This window comes from Canis lupus, chromosome 5 (genome assembly GCF_011100685.1).
Source record: "Canis lupus familiaris isolate Mischka breed German Shepherd chromosome 5, alternate assembly UU_Cfam_GSD_1.0, whole genome shotgun sequence".
Classification (NCBI taxonomy): domain Eukaryota; kingdom Metazoa; phylum Chordata; class Mammalia; order Carnivora; family Canidae; genus Canis; species Canis lupus.
Genome location: NC_049226.1, coordinates 35,229,648 through 35,241,383, shown reverse-complemented (window position 1 = coordinate 35,241,383; position 11,736 = coordinate 35,229,648). Strand labels below are relative to the sequence as shown.

The 11,736-nt window shown below is 52.7% G+C and overlaps 1 long non-coding RNA gene across 1 annotated transcript; it reads right to left on the bottom strand.

The window, feature by feature from the left end:
• Positions 1–948: 948 nt before the first annotated feature.
• On the bottom strand, positions 949–2,819 carry LOC119872011. The gene is made up of 3 exons (XR_005358868.1): positions 2,491–2,819; positions 1,718–1,781; positions 949–1,612 (listed from the first exon to the last, which is right to left on the bottom strand). It is a non-coding gene; the product is annotated as an uncharacterized LOC119872011 (long non-coding RNA).
• Between the last annotated feature and the right edge of the window lie 8,917 nt (positions 2,820–11,736).

The window sequence follows — 11,736 nt, the reverse complement described above, 5'->3', positions numbered from 1 at the left end:
GACCACAGGAAGTATGACATAGGCTTTGGTGCTGGATGCTCTCTATCATTCATTCCTGATCCACTCTTTCCCACCCCACTCCATCCTCTAGAAACTCAACCCCTATGGACACATCAATGACCCCCCACCCCCACCTTGCTCTCTGGCTTCCAGTTGGGTTCAGCCCTGAGAAGTATTGACTGGAAACCAGAGGGTGGAGGAGAAAGACCCTGCCTGGTCACCATGTTGTGTCCCCCACACCCACCGAAGGCCACGGCCTGCAATTTCTAGTTGTAGCTCCCTTTCCTTGTTTCTTGGACCTACAGGAGGTAGGGAGTCACTCTTTCTTCCCTGTTATCCATCCTATTGCTTCACCAATCACAATTCTAACCAGTTTCTCTTACTGTGGCCCACATCTTGGTCAAAAGTCTCTTTATTAAATTCTCTTTAGTCCCTCCATCTGACAGTACTTTCCATTTCCTGACAGACCCTGACAGGCAGAGCTCATGCCATTTCCAGGAACTGGATCCTGTAGGTGCCATCACCCAAACGCTTTCTCCCCTGTCTCTGCTTCTCTGAGTCACCAGCTCCTGATTCAAAGTCCCAGGTAGGGTGGGAATCTTTGCTGGAGACAAAGCCACATGCCCATGTCCCCACTGCCAGGATACTGGAGGGCAGTATCTAGACCTTTCATCTTCTGAAAGCAAGTGGGCTTTGTCTCCCACCAGGACGATGTGGCAGGGAATTCTCTACACATGGGGAGGGAGGGAGAGTCTGGATGGCCATTACCCAGGGTGTGCATCAACAAACAGCATTGCCTAAAGCCTGGAGGAACTGGATGGCCTCCGGACCAGTCGTGTCAGACATGAATGTTAACGTGCCTAAGAACCAGCCAGGGTAGTTAAGTAAAAATGTAGATTTGTCACACCATCTTTTGCTTTTTTTAAAAAAAGATTTTATTTATTTATTTTTTATTTATTGTGAGAGGTCAGGGGCCAGGGAGGGACAGAGGGAATCTTAAGCAGATCCCACGTTGAGCGTGGAGCTTGACTCAGGGCTCAGTCTCACAACCCCGAGATCATGACCTGAGCCAAAACCATGAGTCGGATGCTTAACCAACTACATCGCCCAGGCACTCCATGCAACCTCATCGTCAAAGACTCTGACTTCAAGGGCCGATGGTGAGGTCTGGAAATGTATACAATATTGAGGCAGGTAGTCCCCACACAGCTGTAGACACCTAAGCACATGCCAGTATCACCCCCCAAGGTGCTGCTCTTAGGGCACAGAGGACTCTCACATCCAACTCACAGAGAGAAGACAGATCTTGAAGAATGAGGTGGGCAGGGGAGGTGAAGAAGGGGAGGTAGACAAATTCAGGCAGAGTGTGTGGGATACGCCCTGAAGCACAAAAGTGAGGCCCGGGGTGGGATGCACAGAAGAACTCAAAGAAACAGAGACCAACAGCATCCAGAGCTGTGGAAGTGGAAGGAGGCCTGAGTCACCAAGCAGCCTTCCATGCCATTCCAAGGGGTTCCTGCTTCATCTTTCAGCCAATGTCTTCAGATGATGGTTCAGCCGTGGGTCATGAAATCAGGTTAGTGGGTCCTGGCCAGGAGTTTTAAAAAGTGGTCTAGGATAGAAACTCAGGTTAAGTATCAATTCTCGGAAACTGGGCTTCACTTATGGAAACAAGTGCACTATAAAAATCAATTGCAACATAAAATACGTCTCTTACTGCAGGTCAAGGTCACAGATGTTTGGAAGCCACGGTCGTGGGCAGAGAGGTGGTGTGAAGCTTTCTGAGGAGAAGAGGAGTAGGATCAGATGTGCAGGATCAGCAAAGTCCCCTCTGCTGCTGGTCAGACGTGGACAGGAGCAGAGGATAGATGCCTCGGGAGGAGCTTGCAGCCCGTGTAAAGACGCTGAGGGCCTGAACCTCGGCCATGCTCACCGGAATGGAGGGGAAGCTACCAAGCAAAATCGGTCGAGCCAGTGCTGGCTGGTGGCCTGCCCTAGAAGAGGACAGGCTCCCGGCTGCTAGTGTGGGTGACTTAGGAGCACAACGGTCCTAGTGCCCAAGCTGAGGGACAGTGGGGAGACACAGATTTGGCTGTAAGCGGAAGCAGAGCCGAGGCAGAGAATGAGCCGAGGGCAGGACCCTGTGATCAGAGAGGCCTGTGGATCCACACAGGGGTCAGCCTGGGACGTGGGCCCTCTGCCCTAAGCTAAGCCATCGGACACCATCCCTGGGATTGGAGCCGTGGGCAGAAGCACGAAGAACCATTTATTCTGCTTGGTCGCCCTGGACAGAGGCACGTTCCTTCCCTGGAGTGTCCTTCCAGAGGGCTGGTCTTCCGGTTTTTTGCTAAGTCTGCAAGCTTCCCTGGACCTGTCCCTTTTGGCTAAATCAGCCCCAGCCATTTTCTGTTGCTCACCACCCCAGAGCTCTGACTGGTCACTACCACCCACTTGGCTGACCTCGCCTTGCCCGCGGGATTAACATGCTACCGTTCCAAAGGTGTTGCAAATTGTTAAAAGCTGGACAGGTGTCAGGGGCCACATCTCCCCGAGGCCCTTCGTCTCCACTGGCGCTAGGATGCCACTCATTCCTCCACGTCTCCTCCCGAGAACCTCGGGCGAGGCTCGGCGCTAGGTTAGCAGTAAGGAACACGGAAAGGAATGCCAAACGGTCCCGCCCTGTGCCCATGCAGAGCAACCATCCAGAACCAGCTGCAGCCCATGTGCCTACCACCACCCCTTGGCAGAGGAGAGAGCGCCTGGGATGGTCAGGAGGAGCGGGGAGGAGGCTGAGTGTGCGCAGGATCCAGCAGTGCTGCTGGCCGGCTCGTTCGCTGAGTAGAGTCATGGCTTATCCACAGGCACCAGGTGTCCTTCCTCCCCCTCCTCTCTGGCCCCACTCCCACCCCGCTCTGCTGTCTGCCTCCTCTGTATTCCCATCACCCCTGGGGCTCCCCCAGGGTGAGCATCCTTGCTCCACTGTCTCCCCGAAAGCTGGTAGATCAAAGGAGGGCAAGCACGGTGTCTGCACGGTGCCTCGTATGGTGCCTCGTATGGCCCTCCCCCACTCAGGAGCTCCCCGGCGAATGAAGGAATAAGGGATCCTTGTTCCTCCCAAGTGGCCCCAGTGGCCCTCTTCCCACTGAAGTGTCAGCCCTGAATGCTGTGTCCACACAGCACTGCACGGGGGGCCTGTCGACCCCAGAGTCTGCAGTCTCGATGGCTCCTTTCCCTTGGGGCTGCGTGCAGAGCGCTTGTTTACCCAGTAGATAAAGCAGAGGCCAGGGCTGGTCCACGTGAGGCGAGATCAGGCTGATCATGAGCCAGGCAGCCGTGGAAAATCCCCAGCAAATCCCCAGCCCGGCCCCCAGCTTGTTCGGCCGGGGCCTGGCTGGCAGATCCAGGAAAGCCAGGAGGTGGAGCCCCGCCAAGCAGGGACTCCCTTATCCACCCACCGTGGACGGCAGGGCCCTGATGGCCCTGGGGCCCATGCCCAGAAGCCCCTTCACCTCCCACCCTTCCTCTTTCACATCTACCAGGGTGGGCCAAGGTGGGGGCAGGGGGCACAGGCCCCGGGTCCTTCTATCCCAACCCAGTCCATCAGTCCCCTTCAGGGTCTGCACAGGGGTTAGCAAACATTTCCTGTCAAGGGCCAGAGAGTAAAAGGCTCAGACTTTGCACACCAGATAGCCTGCGTCACAGCCACTCACCTGGGCGATTATAGCAAGAAAGCAGCATATACAACATGCCGATGAATGGGCTCTGCTGGGCTCCAAGGAACCCTGAGTTAGAAAAACAGGGTTGCAGGCTGCAAAGTCGGGAAAGTGGGCCTGCCAAGGCTCCCCCAGAATCCCAGCCCCAAGGCAGAGTCTAGGGTGATGGTTCTCAACCAGGGTGCCTGCATCCCCCAGGGAATGACGGGCGATGTCTGGAGACAGTTGGTGGGTAGGGACCAGGGAGGCCGCTCCTACAACGCGCACAGGACGGCCTCCTGTCCCCCCAAAAAGGACAAAGAATCAGCCAGCCTAAAATCTCAGTATTGCCCCGGTTGAGAAACTCAGCTCTAAAGCAGCAGGTTCCAAAGTGTGACCGTCAATCGGCTGGGGAGGTGTTAGACTCGCACACTTGCAGCTCCTCCCCTCTCCCCACTGAATCGCCAACTAAGGATGGGGCCGACCATCTGTATCTTAATACCCGTCTCACTTTCTCCACATCGTCACGGGCACGATGACCCTTCTTCTTCCTGACGGGAGCCGGTCCAACAGGTGTGAGGTGATGTCGCATCACAGTTTTGATTTGTGTCTCTCTGATGGTGAGGGATGGTGAGCATCTGTTCAGCTACCTGTCGCCGTTCGTACGTCTTCTTTGGAGAAAGCTCTGTTCAGGTCCTTTGCCCATTTTTCAAATCAAATTACATGGGTGTTTTATTTATTATTATTATTATTATTATCATTGGTTTTGTTTGTTTGTTGCTATCAAACTGTATGAGTTCGTGACACGTTTTGCATATTAACCCCTTATAAATTCTGGAGCTCGTAGGTACAATAGCATGACTCTAGCTAGGGATAGTGTATTGCCTACCTGATATTTGTTAAGAGGGTAGATCTTAAGTGTCCTCACCACCGAAACAGGAAAAGGTAGGGGGAAAGGTAGCTTTGTGAGGTGACGAATATGGTAATTAGCCCACCCATGATGATCATTTCACAGTGGATACAGATACCAAATCATCAAGTGGTACACCCTAAATATATATATAGGGTTTTTTTTTTTAAGATTTTATTTATTTACTCATGAGACAGAGAGAGGGGCAGAGACACAGACAGAGGGAGAAGCCTGATCCATGGAGCCAGATGTGGGACTCGATCCCAGGATCCCAGGATCACGACCTGAGCCCAAGGCAGATGCTCAACCTCTGAGCCCCCCAGGTGCCCCAGTATGTACAGTTTTTAATTCTCAGTTGTGCCCCCAAGAAAAGCTGGAAACAAACACAAACAAGCCTTCTGGGTGATCGGCAGCAAGCAGACACCAGGAGCCGTGGGGGCAGGGGTGGGGGTGGGGGGGTGGGGCGGGGAGCCTGGGGAGACAGAGAAGAGCTGAGGGAGGTTGGAGCGGGTGGCACTTCAAGCAGAGGAGGCTCTGGGCAGGGTGGGGGCAGGGGCTCCAGAGCTGGGAGCCCTGGATCCTTATGCACCAATGACCTGCAGGGACGGGAGTAGAAGTGGGGATGCACAAGGGTGCTAACCCTTCAGGAAAGGCTCCAAGAAAGGGATGGGCTATGGCAGGAGGGGCAGGAGGTGGCATCAGGGCAGAGGCCTGGGAGGCCCGGGAGGGCGCCTTCCTTTGGGGATGCTGCCAGCCGCCCAGCACATCTCTAAGCAGGTGGGGGGGCCCAACGAGGGGGTTGTCGTGAAGCTGGACAGGTGACAACGGCCAGAACGGGAGCACTGCAGGTGGCCCAGCAGCCTGAGGTGGTTCTCAGCCCAAGTGCAGTCCAAGAGTCATGTGGGGTGCCTTTTGGAACCCCCGGAGCCCAGGCTGTATTCAGACCGTGGAGCCCGAAGGGGGCAGGAGAGGCCCTCGGGGCCTGCCGGATGGTCACAATTTGCAAGAGATCCTACTGGACAGCCCGGGCTGAGAGCACCTGGGTGAGGGATGTGATGGGAAGGAGGTGGGAAGCTGTCTCCGGGAGGCAATTCCCCCCCATCCCCCCAACCACGGTTTACAGATGAGACCATCGAGGCCCAGCCACAGAGCTGAGCGGTGACGGGGCCTGGGGCCCGAGACGGGGGAGGCCGGCCGAGGCCACAAGCACCGGCTCTGCATCTGCCGGGAGCCTAAGGACATCGCAGGGAGCAGACAGGAAGGAACAAAGGGAGCTGGCCCCCGTCCGGCCTGGGAGTGAACGGCCAGGCTTGGAGAGCGCTGGACGCGGTGGCGGCCTCTCGGGAGGCACAACACTCCCTCCCTGTGCCCTCGCCTCGCCCTGCAGCCTGGACGCAGACACACGTCTCTCCATTGGTGGGAAGAAAGGCGCCCTATGCCATCTTATCTACTCCTCACAGCAATCCTGAAACGCAGAGTTGACTATCATCTCTGCTTAATGGGTGGGCCACACTGAGGCCCAGAGGGGTTCTGTGACTTACCCAAGGTCGCACAGAGAGGATTTGGCAAAGCTGAGACTCGAAGTCCTCAGGGGGGAGCCCGTGCCCTTGGCTGGAAGCATGGAAGTGGCTAGAAATCAGAAGGGGACGCAGAGCTTGGCTTCCCACACAGAGGCCTGCAGTAGAAGGGCCGACAGGTGTCCATTCATGTCAGCAACCGGAACGCCTCCAGTTTCATGCTCCAACCTGGGAGGGCTCCCTTACTCCTTCCTCATCTCAACACTCATCATTTCTCCTTGTAGGAGGATCAGCCAACTGAGACAATTATTGCAAGTTCAAAAAGGCAGAGCCCTGGTTGGTGAGAATGCCTCTCTAAGTCTTTTCTCTGTAGGAAACATGGCTGGGGACCACGACGCAAAGACACTCCTCCTGTACCTGTCTCCAGCCACGACTTCTAACCTTCCGCCCCGATCGTGCTCTTAACTACACGATACCTATCACTTGAAAATCCTCCCCGGGGACATTTCCTCCCTGCCACATTTCCTGCTGGATTTCTTTCTTTTTCTATTTTTAAAAAAAGATTTTATTTATTCATTCATGAGAGACACAGAGAGAGGCAGAGACACAGGCTGAGGGAGAAGCAGGGTCCCTGCGGGGAGCCCAGTGCAGGACTCGATCCCAGGACCCCAAGATCACACCCTGAGCTGAGGGTAGACACTCAACTACTGAGCCAACCAGGGGCCCCCAGAATTATTTTCTTTATCCAAGGTGGCTCACACACTTTCACCCAGCAGCACCCAACCACAAACTGGCCTGTCCCCTAGGTGGGCCTCAGAGTGCAGGCTTCAGGGCGGAAACACAACACCTTAGACAGCCCCAATGGTCGGGGTGAGTCCCAAGTCTGGGGCCTGACCCAAGTCCTAGCTACAGACTTGGTGCCCAGGAGAGCACATTCTCTGAAAAAGTGGAGGAGACAGGAGGTATGTGAGGAGGCTCCAAGGCTGGTATCTCAGTAGCCTGAGTCTGGGGGCATTTGAAGGCAGCCAGTTGGGCTGATAGAAAAGGGGGAACAAATCCTTGACTTGTCACAGCATAAATATACTTGGGCATGTGCGTCACTTCTCTGAGCATCACTCTCCTCATTTGTAAAGCGGGACACTGTTCTGCATGGGGCCGTAAGGGGGCCAAGTGTCCCCCACACAGGAGGACATGGTCCAGGCCGCCCATCTGCTCCATACACCTGCAACCCAGACTGCCCAGTCCTTCCTCCCATGTGCTCCTATTTTATGGGATGTTCATACTGTTTCCTTGCCTTCCTGTAAGTGTGGGGTTCACAGACTAGATTGAAAAGAAAACAAAAACAGGGACACCTGGGGCGCTCAGTGGTTGAGCATCTGCCTTCGGCTCAGGGGGTGATCCCCGGTCCTGGGATCAAGTCCCGCATCGGGCTCCCCACAGGGAGCCTGTTTCTCCCTCTGCCTGTGTCTCTGCCTCTCTCTGTGTCTCTCATGAATAAATAAATAAATAATCTTTAAAAAGAAAAAAAATTTCCTGGAGGTCAAGAAGCATGTTTTAAACTCCATACTGTGGCACAGCATTATGAGACCCATGTGTCAACCGACTTCCCAGTGGGAAGGGCAGAGGCCACACTGTTGTCCCTGCGGGGAGGAGGGCGCACATGGTGCCAGGGCCTCCCTGGAGCAAACACATGGTGCCCCACAATGAGCGTGCAAGGACCCTTTGTTTCCTCCACCCTTTGTGCAAACCCCACGCTCCCCCAGGGCAGCCTGTGCCCGTGCCGTTGCTAGGGAACCATCTCTCAGAGCACCAAGCAGAGGGCAGCTGTGCTCCCCAGGACTCTGCAGCCTGTGGCTGCTCCCCGCTCCAGGGGTTGGTGGTGGGACCAGATGAGGCCTCATCTGGCCCATCTCCTGCACTACCTGAGGGCTCTCGCCTAGGCCCCATCTGGTTGTTGATCCGGGAAACCGAGCTGCCCTGGTGGTCCTGGAAAGAAAGGCGGTGGCCAGTCCTTGGCCTAAGGGGAGAGGGAGGGAGAGTTGGGCACTCCATCCCGTCCAGTGAGGTGAGAGGATGAGGGCAAGGCCACAAGCTCAGAGACGCTGGGAGACGTTTGGTGGCGTCATTTGTTCGTTGGCGTGAAGTCCCCAAGGGGGGCAGAGCAATGCCACTGCAGCAGGCAGGGAGACAGGCTTGCTTTATCCACCACCACCTGCCTCTCCGCGTCCAGCCTGCCTACTTCTCCAACAGCTCGGTTCTTCCCGCTGCCTACAAGCTTCTGCTTACAGGCTCTTCCTTCTCGGTTAATTCCTGCTCATTCTTCAGATCTCCTCTCGTCCAGGAAGCCTTTCCAGAACCTTCCTCCATCTACCCCCCCCCCGTTGCCCCCCACCATACAAGGCTGGGTCAGTTCCCAACTCATTCCCCTTTTACTCTCTCCTACATCCGATATTGTACTGCTCTTCAAATCTTTCATTTCTTAGCACAGTTGTCTCGGCTTTTTTAGACAAATGTCAAATGCTTCAGAGACACTGCCACTCAATAAGCATCGTCTGCTCCACCTCCAATACCCCCAGCCCTCAGCCCCTAGTCCAAAGTCAAGCACAGGAGTGGACAATCAGCAGTAGTTTGCGGAGTGCTTGCTGTCAGCTTGCTGCCCGGGCCGGGCCCCCAGGACACCCCTGCCGGGAAATGGAGTGAAAGATTCTTGGTTGTCTGCAGAGACTGAGGGCCAGGAGCCTGGACTTGGCCCCCAGGCAGCAAGGAAGGAATTAGCTCCAATCGCATTAATGTGGTTCTCAGGAAACGCTGCTGAATTAGAGGTTACAGCCACCAGCAGCTGTCTCTTTTTAATAGGACACTAATGCTCATTCTGAGCAATTACTCTATTTGCAATGGTTTCTTAATGTTCAGCCTCTGCAGCCCTGGGAGGAAAGTGTCTTGTGTTTCCAGTAACCAGCTCTCCACTGGGCAGTGCAGGAAAATGAGCTGGGGAGATGCCCTTCCTGGCCAGTACAGGGGACCCAGGCTCCAGACTGCCCAAGGAAGGGGCGGGAAGCTGGCTTCCCTTGCCCAGCTCACACTCCCAGGGCCTCACAGAGGGTCAGCCTATATAGGCAGAGGCAGGTGGGTCTCTATGCAGAAAAAAAGCCTCCCTGAGCCTTCTCTACAGCTCCCTACACAGTTACATCACGGCCAAAGGCAAGTCCCTGCTAAGTGCTCTAACAGCATCCGGTGCTTCTCCCAGTGTAATGCTTATCATGCTTAGCATTTTGATTTTAATAGCATTTCCCATCTTGATTATTAGGGTAATTAAGGTTCGTTGGGGAAGGGAAAAAAAGCAAAGTATAAAGGAAGAAACAGATTGCATTACCACAGCACTCAAAGATCATACCTCTCTCTAATATATTTTCTATGCATAGGCATACATAAAGATCTGAAAATAGCACTTTTAAAAAAAATAGGGCTAATCATACCAACCACCCTGTTTTTTAACAATAGGATGGCCGTACTTTATTATAATTGCTTATGTGATCTGTCTTTTCAATGGGTTTTTGGCAGTGTGGACAGCACCTACTGGGGAGGAAAAATTTTCCTCTATGCCTCAAGATTCCTTGGGCTGGTCGAAGAATTAAATTGACATAAGAACAGATTAACCAAAGAAAATAAAATTTAATTATGTACATACAGGGAATCCGTATAAATATTAGAGATTCCAAAGACGGGGTATATGTGACATTCTGGATTAAGGAACAGGGGGTGAGGGTATGGGACTACAAAGGGAAGAGAAGTTATTTACAGGAAGAATAGAAAAGGTGAATATTTGGTAAACTAATGTTTGCTAGGCCATCCAGAAACACTGGGACATAGGATTTTGATCACACCAGCCTTGCTACATTCCTCCCAGTCCATCATACTTAGCTTCATACTATACTGAAGTATTCTGTGGTGATAGCTCCCTTCCTGGAGCAGGTATTCTATCCAAATTCTTGTAGGCAGTTACAGGAAGGGGGAGAAGAGTCTTCTGTTTCTTCAAAATAGCCTAAAAAAATCCAGATTCCAAAAAGATACATTTTAGGGTAGCAAATTTTGCTCCCCTGCATAATCAACTCCACCAGGCTCACTGGTGCTTACTGGGCAGAGAGCCTAGCACACGGCAGTCATTCCATAAATGCTAGCTAGTGGAACGGTGTGTCAGGATTCTCTGGGTTGCAATCAACCCAATTAAAGTACCCAATTAAGCACCCAATTAAAACTGGCTAAAACAAACCAAAAAAAGAATGCAGTAGCTAAAAAATCTTGGATATTCAGAAATAATTTTAACTTCAAATGAGTCTTGATCCAGTAACTCATCCAAGACCTTAATCAATCTCTGTCTCTGTCTCTCTCCTGTCTTATGTGGTGTTAGTGTCATCTTTAGGTTCCTCATAGTGGCCCAGAAACTCTGGCTAGACAGCATGCATGTCCTCATACCACATGGTCTGGGAGAAGAAAGCGAATGACTTCCAATAATGGTAGCATATGTTCTGGATGGAGGGGATCACTTTCATTAGCCTATATTGGGGTACATACCTTTCTCTGAACTCACTCCTGTAGTCAGTCAGATGGGCTAGAGCTGTGAGTGGGGTCAACCCCACCCAAACACCATGGAGAAGAACAGAGAATAAATGAATTCAACAGAGGAAAATCCCAGTATTAAAGGGAAGGGAAAGGAAAACACAAATACCCACTAGAAATGAAGGATGGATGGATGGATGGATGGATGGATGGATGGATGGATGGATAGACAGACATGTAAGCAGGTACAAGAATGAATCAGCTATTGAGGAGAGCATTATGGTTCTTACTCAGAGAAGGGGGTTTGTGAGGCAGGTGGAATTGGTAGGGAAGGCAAGTTCCTGTCCCATTGTATGAAGATGTTAGCACAGAGCTAAGCTATCATGTCCAGAGGAGGTCCAGCTATCACCCAGTCACACAATGACTTATCAGGGCACTTCCTCCTTTTAGGTTGGTTACTCCATTTGTAGAATGAGCTGGGGGTTGAGGATAGGCTAGACTATATCTCTTCCAGTTTTAAAATCCTATTGTTGAATTATTTCAGACATTATCCTGAAAAGTTAGCTGGCCTCAGCACCCCACCCTGGGGTCAGCCAACCACTGGGAAAGAGTGAGGGTTAGCTGAGTGGAAGGACCCTGGCTATTACCGATCTCCAAGAAACCTGAGTAACCCAAGGGGAACTTGTAGGTGTACAAAAAGAGTGCCTGGGCCCTCCACACCAGAGTTCTCTGGAACTTTGGTGATTTGTGTCTGAAATTAAGGACTTTGTCTTGATGCTGAGTGCAGTGGGAAGCTTCTGGAGGGTTTCAGGCAAAGGACTGCCATGATCTGACTCCCATTTTAAGAGTCTCTCCAGCAGCTCTGTTGAGACTAGAGGAGGGAAGCACTTTCTCACTCCACTGCTCTCCTTACATCCAAGTGATGATGCAACAGCGCACGGAAAGTAAGATAAATCTCTGTCTGGATTATTGCAATGGCCTCTCAGTTGTCTCCCCGTGTCCATCCTTGCCTCCATCCCCCAGGAGGATGAGACAGTCTATTCTCAACACAGCAGCCCGA